Source organism: Capra hircus, chromosome 28 (genome assembly GCF_001704415.2).
Source record: "Capra hircus breed San Clemente chromosome 28, ASM170441v1, whole genome shotgun sequence".
In the NCBI taxonomy this organism is placed as follows: Eukaryota; Metazoa; Chordata; class Mammalia; order Artiodactyla; family Bovidae; genus Capra; species Capra hircus.
The window spans coordinates 6,966,885-6,985,643 of NC_030835.1; positions in this window are offsets into that span (position 1 = coordinate 6,966,885).

The following is an 18,759-nucleotide window of genomic DNA, read 5'->3' on the forward strand; positions in this document are numbered from 1 at the left end:
AAAGTAAAATAAAGAATTTTTATTCTTTCCTTAATCTCTAATATATGCTTTTAGGGGAATATGAGACCGAAACTTACATATCCTAAATAGATACTAGTTATGGGTATCTGAACTCTATTCCTGAAAGTTGTGAGACCCCCAGGTTTCTAGTTTTTAGCAATAGGCCATGATTCTCTACCACAGTCCATCAATCTTGGGTTTTTCAGTGCTGGTGAGAATGCTCAGAACCATGTTTCTTCTCCTCTAAGAGTGTAAAAAAATAGAGAGTAAAAAGATATGAGATTTCCTATTTGGATATTAGTCCATATTATGCTTTATGGATTGAATGGGAAACCTAGGTCATGATGGATCCTTTCTATTTCAGTGAATTTTGACTCAGTCTAGAGATATGATAGATAGATAGATAGATAGATAGATGGATGGATGGATGGATGGATGGATGGATGGATGGATGGATGGATGGATGGATGGATGGATGGATGGATGGATGGATGGATAGATTTTATTTTTTTGCTGTTATTGAAGAGACTAATGCTATGAGGATAAACTGACTTTACAGTTTAAGGCTAATAATATATTTTACTGAGGTTGAAAACATTGAAAATCTAAAGCTCATAATTCACAGCTGCACTGATGAGATTCTCCCAGGTGAGTGGGAATGAAAAAGAAGACAAGTAATTGAAACAATGAGATAAGGAAAGGAAAAGAAAGAGTAATGAATCCAATGATGACAAGTATGACAGAAGTCTGACAGCATAGGAGTCAGCAAGTAACTCTCTTGTTAAAATTTGTTTCTGTGGTGGACAGAGAAATCTGCAAGAGGATTTTTTTTTTTTTAAGAGAAAGATGAGATTGGATTTAGTTGCTAAATTGATGTTATTATTTGAATTTCAAATATAAATATATCAACTCAGGAGGGAGTAAATATTTAAGACTCATCATCTTGATAAGTAGTTATGAGATAAATGCTTCTGCGATCACCTTTAGAGTCCTGCAGTTAAACTAGTGATTTGGATTAGGTTTGAAGGGATAATAAAATATAATCAGCAGTTATCTCAATCTTTATACAGTTCTTTCGTATCTTGCATATTGTAAGTTGTGACATTCTAAAAATAGGCTAGATAAAGAATTAGTCTGGTAAATATTTGGTGTGCAGGATAATTTGCTTTTCCTTTTGTATCTCTCTGCTTCACTTGTATTTTCTAAGCAAAGAACATTAGCATTATAATCACCACTTAAGGGTTTAAGCTGAAAACATTTTATTGGTTGACTGAACTTACCATCCATTAGGAATGTCCACATCTGGTCAGATGGGGAGTTCAATGTTTGCATTCCCTTGTCCACACTGCTGAGTTCAGATACTTTACTGGCTAGGTTACAAACCTTTGTTTTTTTTATAGCTACTCGATGTACAGGCTTATACAACATATGCCTCCCTGAAGCAGTTTCATTCTCATACCATCTGGTAATGAGAGGGTCATTTACACTACCTAAAACCATGGCATCTGGAAAGGAAAAATAATGTGATAACATCAGTCTACTACCAGGAATGACCATATTCTATGTTGGGGAAATTATTTAATACTAAAAATGAGATTTAGAAGAACCATATTCAGTAAAAATTGTGAACAAGTAATACCAGCAAATTTTTCAGTAGTTTCATCCATATACACTTTTTTATGAAAAAAATTCAAATAATTAAAAGCTGTGTATTTTCGTGAGATATAAGGCAAACATTTGGAGGGTAAAGGAAATGAGTTTGGAGTGGATGTCAACATTACTCTATAGCATAAATTTGAAGATTGTGACAGGACCCCGCCACTCCCACACCTGTAGATCTTGATCAAACTATATGAAAGGCAAGCAGCAGTTCTAGAGTTTAGAAACAAGTGGGGTACAGTTATGAAGGTATCTGGCGATTATGTTTTCCAGGGAAAATTAGGAGATGCACTCACACACTTAGGGCCCTCTCACTGTGCTTGCTATGTGCCGGGCAGTAGACTAAGCGCTGAGGGCACAGTTCTGATCATAGGTTGTTGTCCTTCTTACCTCCTAGTGAAGGAGGAACAAAGTGATGTAGGTGCTACAACAGAAACAGAATGGAGCGATGAGGTAGAGGATGACAGTGGAATGATAGGGGAAGTGCTGTGGATGAGGAGAGGTGGCTCAGAAGACAAATAGGTGCACGACAGGCCTCTGTTAGGAAGTGACTGTAAAATGACATCTGATCGAACACTAGGAGATGGACATGCAAATCGTCTGGACTTTGCGAGAGAAAATATTGAACAGTTATGGAAAAGATTAGAAAGTACCAAAGGAAAGAAACTGAACAATGAAAGGCTGGTATAAAATCAGACCCTTGGACAAAGAAAAGGAAGAGTTTAGTACTGGGACACAGTGGCCATCTTAGGAGAATTTTTTTTTTTTTAATCACTCTAACAAACCCTGTCTCTGTGATATGTAATTTTTGTAATATATATGTATATGTATTGAATTTAAAAAAATGTTTTCAATACAAAATCTCTTGTTACTCCGGTGAGTCACTCCAAGCCATGGATTGCTCTATATTTAATAGCTTCCTCAGTTTTCAGGGTCAAGTGGAATAGTGATTCTCCCTAGCAGCCCACTCATGGGGAAGAGGGAATGTAGAAAATACTGGTGAGATTTTTGGTAATAATGGTTGGGGAGAGGCTTCTTTAGTGGTCTAAGGCCAGGGATGAAATGCATAAAATAGTTCTACCTAACAAGTAATTTTCTCACAGACAGCACAACTTATGAGTATTTGGTGGCCAAAGTTTATCTCAAGTGTAAGTGTCTGTACATCTGTACACAGTAACACTGAAAACAAAAGTGACAGGAACTTTCACAAAGAATCTTGTGATTTAGGAGAAAACTGGCATGTAGATAGAAGGCTAGTTTAAATAAATGTATGTTTTTGATGCTACTAGACAATTTTAATTCATTCAGAGTATAACGTCTAATCAGTCAATAAGTGCATAATTGTGATGCCCTTGCTCAAAATTCTCCAAGCCAGGCTTCAGCAATACCTGAACCATGAAATTCCAGAAGTTCAAGCTGGTTTTAGAAAAGGCAGAGGAACCAGAGATCAAATTGCCAACATCCGCTGGATCATGGAAAAAGCAAGAGAGTTCCAGAAAAACATCTATTTCTGCTTTATTGACTATGCCAAAGCCTTTGACTGTGTGGATCACAAGAAACTGTGGAAAATTCTTCAAGAGATGGGAATACCAGACCACCTGACCTGCCTCTTGAGAAGCCTGTATGCAGCTCAAGAAGCAACAGTTAGAACTGGACATGGAACAACAGACTGGTTCCAAATAGGAAAAGGAGTACGTCAAGGCTGTATATTGTCACCCTGCTTATTTAACTTCTATGCAGAGTACATCATGAGAAATGCTGGGCTGGATGAGACACAAGCTGGAATCAAGATAGATGGGAGAAATATCAATAACCTCAGATATGCAGACGATACCACCCTTATGGCAGAAAGTGAAGAGGAACTAAAAAGCCTCCTGATGAAAGTGAAAGAGGAGAGTGAAAAAGTTGGCTTAAATCTCACCATTCGGAAAACTAAGATCATGGCATCTGGTCCCATCACTTCATGGGAAATAGATGGGGAAACACTGGAAACAGTGTCAGACTTTATTTTTGGGGGCTCCAAAATCACTACAAATGGTGATTGCAGCCATGAAATGAAAAGATGCTTACTCCTTGGAAAGAAAGTTATGACCAACCTAGATAGCATATTCAAAAGCAGAGACATTGCTTTGCAGTTCAGTCGCTCCATCTAGTCAAGGCTATGGTTTTTCCAGTGGTCATGTATGGATGTGAGATTTGGACTGTGAAGAAAGCTGAGCGCTGAAGAATTGATGCTCTTGAACTGTGGTGTTGGAGAAGACTCTTGAGAGTCCCTTGGACTGCAAGGAGATCCATCCAGTCCATTCTAAAGGAGATCAGTCCTGGGTGTACTTTGGAGGGAATGATGCTAAAGCTGAAACTCTAGTACTTTGGCCACCTCATGAGAAGAGTTGACTCATTGGAAAAGACTTTGATGCTGGGAGGGGTTGGGGGCAGGAGGAGAAGGGGATGACAGAGGATGAGATGGCTGGATGGCATCACCGACTCAATGCACATGAATTTGAGTGAACTCTGGGAGTTGGTGATGGATAGGGAGGCCTGGCGTGCTGTGATTCATGAGTCGCAAATAGTCGTATATGACTGAGCAACTGAGCTGAAATGAACTGAACATTAACAGTAAATAAACTAGAAAGGGAGATCGTATTGATTTGTTAATAATTTGCTAAATATTTTTGTAATTTAGTTTTAAGAATATGTTAAAAATTTTACTGACATGATATTGGTAGTTCACATCTTGATGTGTTTTCACTTTCTAGTCATTAATATGGCATTTTGACTTGATGCATTTTCCCCTTTTCTCTTTCTCTTATCATAGACAAGTAAAATTATAATCTCCTAATAAAAGTTTATACTTAATCCACACTTAACCTTTTATTTTCTCTTAATCATATTCAGAATAGCTTCTGAGTTTTGTCACCTACATAAAAATATAATAATAAATAATAAATTGTTGAAACTGTTCTATTTTGTTACTTGGACTTTGAGTCATACCAGAAGATTTATAAAGGCTCATTTTATCTCCGAACCTCATTTCAGGATGGTAAATGGGGAAAGCATAAAATTATTTATTTGTAAAAAAGAGTTTGATTGTTGATGGAATTGGAAAATTAGAAAGGAAATAGAGTCATGTTTGGAAAATACACATTTGAAATGTGTTAGGTAAATACATTAAAAAAAAAAAGATACATTTTGGACTTGTCCTTGGGAAGCTGCAAGCAGATTACCAGTTAGTTGAAACTTTAGCATATTTTAATAAAAATTATTTAAAAGAGTGCCTAATTCTGGCTGGAAGAAAGTTCATATTAGATAAAAGATTTTTCCCAAAATTTTATGAATGATACTAGAAATTTAATATCCATGTGATTAATGTAATTTTACTTATTTAAATAGTGACAGGGGGAGTATTCCTCATCCTTTATATTCCCTTTTAAACCTTAATTGCACATAGTTTGTAAAATAAATATTTTAACTTTGAATTATCCAGACATCAAGTTCTAGATGCAGATTAGAGGTGGAATTTTCTAACTTATTTGCATGGAATCCTAAATAACCATTTTAAAAAATAGGTGATTACTAATATTAACTCCCTTCATCCTTGTATGTGATTTATATTTCTATTGTATGGAAAACTCTATTTGGGAATGTATAAAGGTAACCCACACAATGGGGACGAAAATCTGGAATGCTACAGGTCATTCAAAATAGAATGTTCATAAAATAAGTCACATCTCAACAGTGGGGGAAATTTTGCAAAATAATATCCAGTTTAGAAAGTATATTTTCTCCCTGTAAAATGTCTTGGCAGATTTGTAAAATCCCTTCTACTGTGACAGTATGTCACAGAATGAACAGCTTGCATAGATAGTTTTTACAGGCATCAAGCATTTGGAGAATGTGCAGTTTTCTTTCTTATTGCATAAATCTGGAGAGCTGCCATTAAAAATAGCAGCAGCTGAATGTACACATATAAGTATTTGATGAACACTCTGTGTTTAGCTTAACATCTATTGTGCAAAGTAATATGGAAGTGGTAAAACATGGCTGCAGGGAAGGTAAGGAGAGGTTGTGCAGTCAGAAACGAATGACGAGAAACTGATTAGTGTTAGAACACAGAGCAGATATAAGTAAATATGTTGATAATTGCCTAGTAGGTTGGATTTGCAGCGTGTAGGAGGCCCCTACTTTGTATGTGATATTAACCACACTTTAACACATACCAAGCCCTTTATGTGTAACTAATTCAGTTCGGTTCAGTTGCTCAGTCATGTCCGACTCTTTGTGACCCCATGAATCGCAGCACGCCAGGCTTCCCTGTCCATCACCAACTCCCAGAGTTCACTCAGACTCACTTCCATCGAGTCAGTGATGCCATCCAGCCATCTCATCCTCGATTGTCCCCTTCTCCTCCTGCCCCCAATCCCTCCCAGGATCAGAGTCTTTTCCAATGAGTCAACTCTTTGCATGAGGTGGCCAAAGTACTGGGCTTCAGCTTTAGCATCATTCCTTCCAAAGAAATCCCAGGGTTGATCTCCTTCAGAATGGACTGGTTGGATCTCCTCGCAGTCCAAGGGACTCTCAAGAGTCTTCTCCAACACCACAGTTCAAAAGCATCAATTCTTCAGTGCTCAGCCTTCTTCACAGTCCAACTCTCACATCCATACATGACTACTGGAAAAACCATAGCCTTGACTAGACGGACCTTAGTCAGCAAAGTAATGTCTCTGCTTTTGAATATGCTATCTAGGTTGGTCATAACTTTTCTTCCAAGGAGTAAGCGTCTCTTATTTTCATGGTTGCAGTCACCATCTGCAGTGACTTTGGAGCCCAAAAAATAAAGTCTGACACTGTTTCCACTGTTTTCCCATCTATTTCCCATGAAGTGATGGGACCGGATGCCATGATCTTCATTTTCTGAATGGTGAGCTTTAAGCCAACGTTTTCACTCTCCTCTTTCACTTTCATCAAGAGGCTTTTTAGTTCGTCTTCACTTTCTGCCATAAGGGTGGTGTCATCTACATATCTGAGGTTACTGATATTTCTCCCCGCAATTTTGATTCCAGCTTCTATTTGTTCCAGTCCAGTGTTTCTCATGATGTACTCTGCAAACTAATTACGACTTTTTAAATCTTTTCATTGACAGTTATTGCTATGAAACAAAAAGAAACAAAGGCATACATGTAACTGTTTCATCATTGGGTCACAGATTAAGTGGCACAGTGAAGAGCATAAACCAGACTGAAAAAAAAAGTTTACATAACCATCTTATTGAATGCTTTTTGTAGATACTAATTTCTCAAATTTACATTTAATGAACCTGGTAACTTATTCAATAATACTAATGTAATATTAATGCTAGGATTTGAAATTCCCTAATCTGATTCCAGAACTCATAAGATTAACTACTGCAATATTCTGTTTCAAGAAACCCGAATCAAGTTTCCATTTCATCAGTTCTTGATGGGGGGTTTTGACTGATTAGTTTAATATTGTTGTATGCCGGTTTCCTTTTTCACAAAAATTAAAATTCACTGCAATAATCATGCTCAACATATAGTATTCATAAGTGTCAGCTGTGTTATTTATATTCTTCAACAAAGACATTTTTAAAAAGTTCTATGGCATATTTTCAAGTGCCTTGGTCATACATTCTTAAATACGCACAGCTCCTGATAGAGTCCACCCTGTTTCTGTGCGTTCACTTAAATAAAATAATAGCAACACTATACTTAACAGTGATCGTGGACAGTTCTAATGGGGTTCTAACTATAAATCCTGGTTAAGTATATAGTTAGGACCATATTGCTGCTGCTGCTGCTGCTAAGTCGCTTCAGTCATGTCCGAGGTCAGTTTAATAATCTTGTTTCTATGAGATCTTAAGCTTCTCACTAGGACAAGGACATATAAAAGGTTACATTGGATGTTGACATGGATATATTCAGGTTGGCTAGTCTACCCTCCTCTTGAAGAGTATTCTCACAACGTAACTGGTAAATTCATCACCTCAACATTGCAATATATTTAGTGAACTTGTTTCATACTTTCTTTTGGAAATTCATTAGTATTTGCAACAACTTAACAGATTAAAGAGACAGACATCAAGTTTAACCTTAGTTTAGTGTGATTTTTTTAAAATTTACTATAAAATAATTTGAGTTCTGTCAGACCCATCCTCCATGTTTTTCTGCCCTTTACTGGATCACTAAGACCCATATGTTGACTTACTCTAATAGTGGAAATCTCATTCCCATTAGAGATTTAGAAATATTTAAACACAGAGAAAATATTGTATATTGGCTGAGAGTTTAAATCTTTAGCTCCCAAATCTTATTTGGGAATGTGTATAAGTCAAAACCCTTGTTACTTGAGTTCAATGGAATGCTGGATCTCCAAGAGTGTGAGAAAGGATGAAAACTAGGAATAGAGAAAATTTAGAATTTAAGAACTCTTTCTACTATGGGTTTAACCAAAAGTTCCCACTGCAGTCTGAATTAGTATACTTCCACAGGGATCTGAGCAGGTTAGAGGGCATCAGAGTGGAAGTCTGGTCAAAAGTGAAATAATTAATTTGGTGGTTGAAAGCATAACTCTTAGTAATCTCGCTGGGGAAAGATCCAAGCTAGAGTATGCAGGGAAGGATCCAAGTCTTGAAGGCAAGGAAATGTGCAGCATCTGGGAAACTTTCAAGCTCAGAGGGGCTGGATGTTATTCAGAAGAGGGACCCAGCCCTAGTGGATGGATGGAAGTCCCAGCCCTAGTGGGTGGCTGGAAGTCAGACTAGAAGGCTGGAGTGTATTACTAGGGAACCAGGTGGAGGATCAGTCATAAAACTTCAAAGGAAGGTAGAACCCTGAAGAAAGCTTTGTCAGAGCTGTGCACCTATTGATTCTGGCTCTAGAGTGATCTCCATTAACATGCTAGGTTCATGCCTCAACTACTAAAGAGGACAAATTTCATGACATATTTCCTTACTTGGCTCAGTTACAGAGTGGAGCACAAATTCTTGCCAGTTAGTAGGGATGAAACTGGGTCTGGCAAGAATCAGTATTGATTAGTGTAATCATTATTAGCAGAATATTTTATAGTATCATATTCATTAGGAATTTAAGTTGGCTTGTGTTTTAAATTCATGCAGTATATAACCAAATGAACTAAAAAATATATGTTGTGGTTAACCTGGAGATCCTAGAAAATAAATCTTGAGGGATAAACTTTTATTTGTCAACTTTTCATTTAAACCCCAAGAAGGAAGAATGAGGAGAAAAAAGGCAGACTTACTATAGGGCCTTAATTTCTTATCTGAAATCCTTGGTTGGAGTCAGATGCATTGATTTTCAGAAGTTAAGGAGTTTAAAGACATAAAAATGTGTAACTATATTATTGTAACATCTACAGTGGACTCTGGGGCAGCATTGTTTATTTAATTAAACAAAAAGAAAGTATGACTAATTTTTAAAGATAAAGAATTAGGTCTTCATGAAGGACTGTGTACTCGTACCTGAATTCCAGAAAACCTCAATCAAATATTCAGTTGTCTGATACAGCTCTCAGAGGCAACAGAGAAACCGTCTTAAAGACTGTATGTAAACAGGTCTCATAGGAATATCAGTTATCTACCTTAGCCTCCTCCATGAACTACCAGGATGTTTTTCTTTGTTGTCTGGCTTGAAGTAACATAAATTTTGCTAGTGGTAAAGAACCCGCCTGCCAGCAAAGGAAATGTAAGAGATGCAGGTTTGATCCCTGGGTGGAGAAGATCCCCTGGAGCATGAAATGGCAACCCACTCCAGCGTTCTTGCCTGAAAAATCCCATGGACAGAGGAACCTGGTGGGCTATGATCCAAAGGGTCACAAAGAGTCAGATACAACTGAAGCGACTTGGCAGGCAGGCGGGCAACATAAGTGTATTCCCTCCCAGTTCTGGAAGCTTAAAGGTATGAAATCCAGGAGTCAGCAGGGCTACATTTCCTCTGAAGGATATAGGGAAGAATCCTTCCTTTCCTCTTCTAGTTTCTGGTGGCCCCAGGATTCCTTGCCTTGTGGGAGCAGAACCCCATCTCTATCTCCTTCTCCATATGACGGTCTTCTGTAGTTCTCTCTGGGTCATCTTTTATTCTTCTCATAAGGACACCAATCATTGGATTTAGGACCCACGACTAATCCAGGATGACTTTATCCTGAGATTCTTAGTTCAATCTGCAAAGCCCTATTTCCAATATGGTCACATTCTGAGTGTCCAGGTAGACATGAATTTTAAGGGAACACTACTCAATGTAAAAGAAAACTCCCCACGATACAGTTGACCCCCTTTACCCATTTGACCTCCTCACTGTTCCCTACCCCTCTGGTAACCACTATTCTCTTATCTGTACCTATGTGTTTGCTTTTGTTTGACTTGGTGCATTCATTTAATTTTTATTTTTAAAATTTCCACATATAGGTGAAATCATAATGTATTTATCTTTCTCTGACTTACTTCACGTAGCATAGTATCCTCAAGGTCCATCTATGTTTTGCAAATGGCAAGATTTCATCTTTTTATGGCTGAATAATATTGCATTGTATGTGTTTGCATGTGTCTGTGTGTGTTTGTGTGTGTGAAAATGCAATATCATCTTTATCCATCTGTGAGTGGATGCTTAAGTTATTTCCACATCTTTGCTATTATAAATAACACCACGATGAATGCAGGGATTCATGCATCTTTTAGATTTTTTTTTTTTTTGATAAATACCCAGAAGTAGAATTGCTGGATCATATGTTAGTTCTATTTTTGTTTTTTTTTTTTTAGGCTTCTCCATACTATTTTCCATAGTGGCTGCACTACTTTACATTCCCACCAACAGTATATGAGGATTCTCTTTCCTTCACATTCTCGTCAGCACACTTCTTGCTTTTACCTTTTGATAATAGCCATCCTGGGGAATGAGGTGATACATCATTGTGGCTTTGACTTGCATTTCCCTAGTAATTAGCTGAACATTGTTTATGTGCTTGCTGGCCATCTTTATGTCTACTTTAGAAAAAATGTTTATTCAGGTGCTCTTTACATGCTTTTAATTAGGTTGTTTATTTTTATGGTTGTTGAGTTATATGAGTTCTTTATATATTTTGGATATAACTTTTTATCAGACATATGATTTGCAAATATCTTCTCTCATTGGTAAGCTATCTTTTTGCTTTGTTGATGGTTTCCTTCATTGTGCAGAGACTTTTTAGTTTCATGGTAGTCCTGCTTGTTTATTTTTTGCTTTTGTTTCCTTTGTTTGAGGAGACATATCCAGAAAGATATTGCTAATACTAATGTTGAAAATTGTACTGCCTAAGTTTTCTGAAATCACTGCAAATGGTGACTGCAGCCATGAAATTAAAAGATTCTTGCTCGTTGGAAGAAAAGTTACGAGCAACCTAGTTCAGTTCAGTTCATTCGCTCAGTCATGTCCGACTCTTTGCGACCCCATGAATTGCAGCACACGAGGCCTCCCTGTCCATCACCAACTCCCAGAGTTCACTTAGACTCACACCATTGAGTCAGTGATGCCATCCACCTATTTCATCCTTTGTTGTCCCCTACTCCTGCTGCCCCCAATCCCTCCCAGCATCAGAGTCTTTTCCAATGAGTCCACTCTTCGCATGAGGTGGCCAAAGTACTGGAGTTTCAGCTTTAGCATCATTCCTTCCAAAGAAATCCCAGGGCTGATCTCCTGTAGAAGGGACTGGTTGGATCTCCTTGCAGTCAAAGGGACTCTCAAGAGTCTTCTCCAACACCACAGTTCAAAAGCATCAGTTCTTCAGTGCTCAGCCTTCCTCACAGTCCAACTCTCACATCCATACATGAGCACAGGAAAAACCATAGCTTTGACTAGACGGACCTTAGTTGGCAAAGTAATGTCTCTGCTTTTGAATATACTGTCTAGGTTGGTCATAACTTTTCTTCCAAGGAGTAAGCGTCTTTTAACTGCATGGCTTCAGTCACCATCTGCAGTGATTTTGGAGCCCCCCAAAACAAAGTCTGACACTGTTTCCACTGTTTCCCCATCTATTTCCCATGAAGTGATGGGACCGGATGCCATGATCTTCATTTTCTGAATGGTGAGCTTTAAGCCAACTTTTTCACTCTCCTCTTTCACTTTCATCAAGAGGCTTTTTAGTTCCTCTTCACTTTCTGCCATAAGGGTGGTGTCATCTGCATATCTGAGGTTATTGCTATTTCTCCTGACAATCTTGATTCCAGCTTGTGTTTCTTCCAGTCCAGAGTTCTCCATGATGTACTCTGCATACAAGTTAAATAAGCAGGGTGACAATATAAAGCCTTGACATACTCCTTTTCCTATTTGAAACCAGTCTGTTGTTCCATGTCCAGTTCTAACTGTTGCTTCCTGACCAACCTAGACAGTATACTAAAAAGCAGAGACATGACATTACCAACAAAGGTCCGTCTAGTCAAGGCTATGGTTTTTCCAGTAGTTATGTATGGATGTGAGAGTTGGACTGTGAAGAAAGCTGAGTGCCAAAGAATTGATGATTTTGAACTGCAGTGCTGGAGAAGACTCTTGAGAGTCCCTTGGACTACAAGGAGATTGAACCAGTCCATCCTAAAGGCCATCAATCCTGGATATTCATTGGAAGGACTGATTCTGAAGTTAAAACTCCAATACTTTGGCCACTTGATGCGAAGATGGACTCATTTGAAAAGACCCTGATGCTGGGAAAGATTGAAGGCAGGAGAAGAAGGGGACACCAGAGGATGAGATGGTTGGATGGCATCACTGATGTGAGGGACATGAGTTTGACTAGGCTCTGGGAGTTGGTAATGGATAGGGAAGCCTGGTGTGCTGCATTCCTTGGAGTCAGAAAGAGTTGTACATGACTGAGCTGAACTCAACTGAAGTTTTCCTCTGGGAATTTTATGGTTTCAGCTCTTACATTTGAATCTGTAATGTATGATGTGTAATAGTGGTCTAGTTTCATTATTTTGTGTGTAACCAGTTTTCTCAACACCGTTCCCTGGACTCACCTCCTAGTACCCTTACTCTCTAGTTAATTCTTTCCAACTACTCTGTCTTCTGGCAGGTTTTCATAGACTCGAAGCAGTCTCATTTTAGTGTCTGTTACTACCTGCTCTTTCTAGTAAAATATGCTCTCCACGTAATAGTGCAGCTGATTCTTTCACCAGCCTGAATTGTTGCCTAAGTGTCAGTTGCTTGATGAAATCATGTTTACCCACTCTACCTAAAATTGCAGCCCAGATATGAGACTTATGCTATGCTAGATTGCATAGTAATTCTATCTTTAGTTGTTAAGGAACTACCATACTGTTTTCTATATATGTTGCAACATTTCACAATTCCACCAGTAATACACAAGGGTTCAAATTTCTCCCCATTCTTGCCAGTGTGTTCTTTCTGGGGTATTATGGTATTTTTAAAAATAATGGTCATTTTAATTGGTGTGAGGCAATATCACATTGTGGTTTTGATTTGTATTTCTCTAATGATTAGTGATGTTGAGCATCTTTTCATATGCTTATTGGCCATTTGTTTATTTTCTTTCAGGATTCAAGGATTGTGCCCCCCTCTTTTTAAACAGGATGTTTGGAGGCTTTTGTTATTGTTGTCGCTATTGAGTTGTAGGAGTTCTTTATATATTCTTTATTCAATTCAGTTCAGTCGCTCAGTCATGTCCAGCTCTTTGCAGCTCCATGAATCACAGCATGCCATGCCTCCCTATCTATTACCAACTCCCGGAGTCCACCCAAACCCATGTCCATTGTGTCAGTGATGCCATCCAGCCATCTCATCCTCTGTCATCCCCTTCTCCTCTGGCCCTCAATCTTTCCCAACATCAGGGTCTTTTTTTTCAAATATAAATGTGTTTATTTTAATTGGAGGCTAATTACAGTATTGTGTTGGTTTTGCCATACATCAACATGAATCTGCCGCAGGTGTACACATGTTCCCCATCCTGAACTCACCTCCCACCTCCCTCCCTGTACCTTCCCTCTGGGTCATCCCAGTGCACCAGCCCCAAGCATCCTGTATCCTGCATCGAACCTGGACTGGCGATTTTATGATATTATACATGTTTCAATGCCATTCAAATGAGTCAGCTCTCCGCATGAGGTGGCCAAAGTATTGGAGTTTTAGCTTCAGCATCAGTCCTTCCAGTGCACACCCAGGACTGATCTCCTTAGGATGGACTGATTGAATCTCCTTGCAGTCCAAGGGACTCTCAAGAGTCTTCCCTAATACCACAGTTGAAAAGCGTCAATTCCTCGGCACTCAGCTTTCTTCACAGTCTAACTCTCACATCCATACATAACTACTGGAAAAACCATAGCCTTGACTAGTCAGACCTTTGTTGGCAAAGTAATGTCTCTGCTTTTTAATATGCTGTCTAGGTTGGTCATAACTTTCCTTCCAAGGAGCAAGTGTTTTTTAATTTCATGGCTGCAGTCACCATCTGCAGTGATTTTTGGAGCCCCCCCAAAATAAAGTCTGACACTGTTTCCCCATCTATTTGTCATACTAGATATTTGCGAGTACATTCTCCTATTATATAGGTCACTTTTTGCTCTATTATTTCCTTGATAAACAAAAGTTTTTAAGTTTAGTGTAATCCCAAGAGAGTGGAAAGCCATATCTTTGTGAGATATTTTGATTTAAAATTCATAGCCCGAAACTGCAATCACATTTGTACCAACCTAATATGTGAGCTATATCTCTGTGAGATATATGCCCACACTCTTTGAAACATTAGTTATAATAGCATGAGGTAGAAACAACTCAGATGTCTGCTGATGGAAGAATGGGTAAATAAAATGTGTACACACACACACACCAAAATGTTATTCAACCTTAATTTAAAAAATTCTGACACATGCTATAATAGTGATGAACCTTTAAGACATTAGGCTAAATGAAATAAGCCAGTCACAAAGATAGTATTTTATGATTCTTATATGAGCTATTCAAAATAGTCAAACTCACAGAAACCAAATAGGAAGATGGTTGCCAGGGACTGTGGTTTGGAGAGGCGAATGGGGAGTCTTTCTATGGGTATAAAGTTTCAATTATGTGAAATGAAAAAGTTCTAGAAATCTCTTGGAAAAGAATGTGAACATACAGAATGCTACTAGACTGCACACTTAAAATAGTTAAATGGTAAATTTTATGTTATATGCTTTTTACAATTCTTTTTTTAATATAAATTTATTTTAATTGGAGGCTAATTACTTTACAGTATTGTATTGGTTTTGCCATACGTACCATTCTTTAAAAAATAACAGCTCAGTTATATTTAATGAATAGTTTTTCAGTGCAAGAATAAAATCCAAAATTGAAGTTAAAAATTACTAAATTCTAAAGACAGGAGGAAACAAGTCAAATTAAGTGAGAGTAGCTATATATCTGGAGAAGGAAATGGCAACCCACTCCAGTGTTCTTGCCTGGAGAATCCCAGGGATGGTGGAGCCTGGTGGGCTGCCATCTATGGGGTCGCACAGAGTCGGACACGACTGAAGCAACCCAGCAGCAGCAGCTATATATCACAGAATTCTGTTTTCACAAATACCTCAAATACCAGTGTTCGTTGTGACTGAAATGCCAAATCAGAATTAGCCATACAAGAGGTTTGTGGGAGGAAATGTTAATGGTAGATAAAAGAGAGGAATTTGGAGTGGTATGTCTGATACCTGAGAAACAAAAAAGGAAGGAAGAATACGATGGGAAGAGTCGGATTACAGCAAATTATAAGAAACTGTCTGCCAGTCCATTGGAAAGTTACCGATTGGAAACCCATTTGTGAGAGTGAATAGGGAAAAATATCTTTAATGTAAATTCTCTGGAGTATCCAAAGGGTCACCAACAATACTGTGTCTTGCAGTGGGTTCTCTTCCACAAGATCTGTGTAATACACATCAAGAGCCAATTCAAGAATTATATTTTAAAAAGTAAAAATAATAGAGAAGATGAAAGTGTATAAAATTAAGCATATTTGAAAAGGAACCAGTTAATGTTCTAGAAATGAAATATACATATTCAGTACAGTTCAGTCACTCAGTCGTGTCCGACTCTTTGCGACCCCATGAATCGCAGCACGCCAGGCCTCCCTGTCCATCACCAACACCCGGAGTTCACTCAGACCCACGTCCATTGAGTCAGTGATGCCATCCAGCCATCTCATCCTCTGTGGTCCCCTTCTCCTCCTGCCCCCAATCCTTCCCAGCATCAGAGTCTTTTCCAATGAGTCCACTCTTGGCATGAGGTGGCCAAAATACTGGAGTTTCAGCTTTAGCATCATTCCTTCCAAAGAAATCCCAGGGCTGATCTCCTTCAGAATGGATTGGTTGGATCTCCTTGCAGTCCAAGGGACTCTCAAGAGTCTTCTCCAACACCACAGTTTAAAAGCATCAATTCTTTGACGCCCAGCATATTAGGTTGGTACAAATATAATTGTTGTTTCAGACCATGAAAGTTTAAAATAATTTTAAGACAGAATGGGCAGATTATCTGCATTTGTTTACTTCTTAATGGCAACAAAGAAACATGTAAAGGTGATGAAATAATATCTTCAAAGACAGTGTCACTGTAGACACTTTGTGTATTTAAATATACGTATATGCTATCATAGCTTAGATGGTAAAAAAAAAAAAATGCCTGCAATTTTTTACCATCTCCTTCAACCAAGAGATCCAGGTTAGATCCCTGGGTCAGGAAGATCCCATGGAGAATGGAATGGCTGCCAACTCCAGTATTCCTGCCTGAAGAATTGCACGTACGAGGGCCCTGGTGAGCTACAGTCCATGTGGTCACAAAGAGTCGAACTCAACTGAGCAACCAACACTTTCACTTTTGATACATTTAAGAGGGTAAATGTCTAGATAAAAATCTGACACACTCTCACTAAAGAGATTTCTAAATGAAAATTTTATTACTTCAAAGCATTTGTGGATAAATGTAACAAATATTAAATGTATATATAAGTACATTTTATAGAGGTAAAAATCAAAGTATACCTAAAATTTTGTATAACAGCTAAAAAACCAAGGTGAATATAAAATCTTATACAGCAATCACTTCCTTCATTTTACTAGGGGATAATAGAATTAAGATTTTGAGTATTTTGTTTATGAAGAGGACATATCTAGATGAATTTCAGTCTTTATTAAATGTGTACATTAAAATGAACATGACAACATTAAATGGTACATTCTTGTATTTGCACAGTGATACATCTTCAATATATATAGGGCAAAACTGACAAAGCTACAAAGAGAAAATGAGAAACCCGCTTGATTAAAGACTTTAACATAACTTTTTCAGTAATATATTCAAGATGTCAGAATGAGTAAGGTTAGATGGAATGTTTTCCCTGAACTCTGGGTTCAGTTTTGTTTAGCTTAGGGAAGAAGGTCTAAAAAAATTCCTATCAGGCTTTGAATATCATCTTCCAGTTTGGCCAATTTCTGACCAGAGCTTAAAAAGAAAAAATGATAATTTCATATATCCTGTCAGGTTCTAGGGCTTCCCTCATAGCTCAGTTGGTAAAGAATCTGCTTGCAATGCAGGAGACCCTGGTTCAGTTCCTGGTCGGGAAGATCTGCTGGAGAAGGGATAGGCTACGCACTCCAGTATTCTTGGGTTTCCCTTGTGGCTCAGCTGATGAAGAATCCACCTGCAATGCAGGAGACCTGGGTTTGATCCCTGTGTTGGGAAGATCCCCTGGAGAAGGGAAAAGTTACCCACTCCAATATTCTGGCCTGGAGAATTCCATGGACTGTATAGTACATGGAGTTGCAAAGAGTCAAACATGACTTGAGAGACTAGCTGGGACTAACTATATATATTCCTGGTAGTATCAAATGACTCAAAGGACCCAAGAGGTGCCACAAACAAGATGGAAAAGATACTATTCTTGCAGGAATTACAGCCACTCCCCAAAAGATAACCAAAAGAAAGAAAGAGTTAGATAATTCATCTGAGAGCTGACAGCAGGCTGTGAGATCCTGGCTACAAATGAGGTGCAAGCAAGCTTTCTAATCAGGTGTATCTAGCTGGAAGTGGGTGCAAGCCATACTTCTGTCTAGTCGTGCATTTGGACCCGTAATCTGATGGCTGAGTTGACTGCATATGCAAGAACCAACAACCTGCTTGTCCCAAGCTGGCAGACAGCTAAGCTAAGTTCTCACAATAGGATCCCATTTATTTAGTTAAGCCAATTAATACCTAAGAGTTAGGTGCCACTGGGCTGGGGATTTTGTGATGTTGTACAGTGTACCTCAGCAACTAAACAACACTGTGCTATTTTTATTCCTTTCTCAAAATTTCTGTATGGTGCAGACACGCTGATGGCTTTTAATAGTCTAACTTATACCTATTTAGACTTTGAATCTTGATAGTGGAAACAGTCCAGATTTTTGGGGCTATTTCTGCTATGGACTTACTACAAGGCTTTGTGAATCCCTTGAAGGTTGCTATCTATTGCAGAATTCCAGTATAACCATCCCAGAATTTTTCTGTGACCGCAGAACATTTCTGGGAATTTTAGCAAACCCTGAAACCTCTCTCTATATTATATATGTGTGTGTGTGTGTATATATATATATAATTAAATGATATATAATATACATATATGTGTATATATACAAAAGTTTATTGTGATAGGTGAGCTGCATGAAAGAGAATAAAGCTGAAATCTTTATTTGAGTGATAAATAAAATCTTTATTTTATTTATTACCCTCAGCATCTCAGTAATGACAAGAGAAATAGTGAGCTCAAGGATTCAGCAGGCACCTCCTCAACCTATCTTGTCTTATAGGCCATTAGTAGTCAACTTCAGGTCTCATCCCTCATCTCCAAAAAACATTAGTAAATACATAAATTAAAGATTTAAGGAGACAGTTTTGGTGATACAAACAAACTTCATTTAGCACATGGTGAAATGGACAGTCTCAGAGAACTACCAAAGGGGGCAGAAGATAAAAAACTTTCATAGGATGAAGAATAAAAAGCCAGAAAGGGGGAAAAAAAATCTGATGGACTGAGACCACATAGTTAACCTGTGTGATTACATCTAACAGAAGTGGAGTTTTTGGAGTGGTG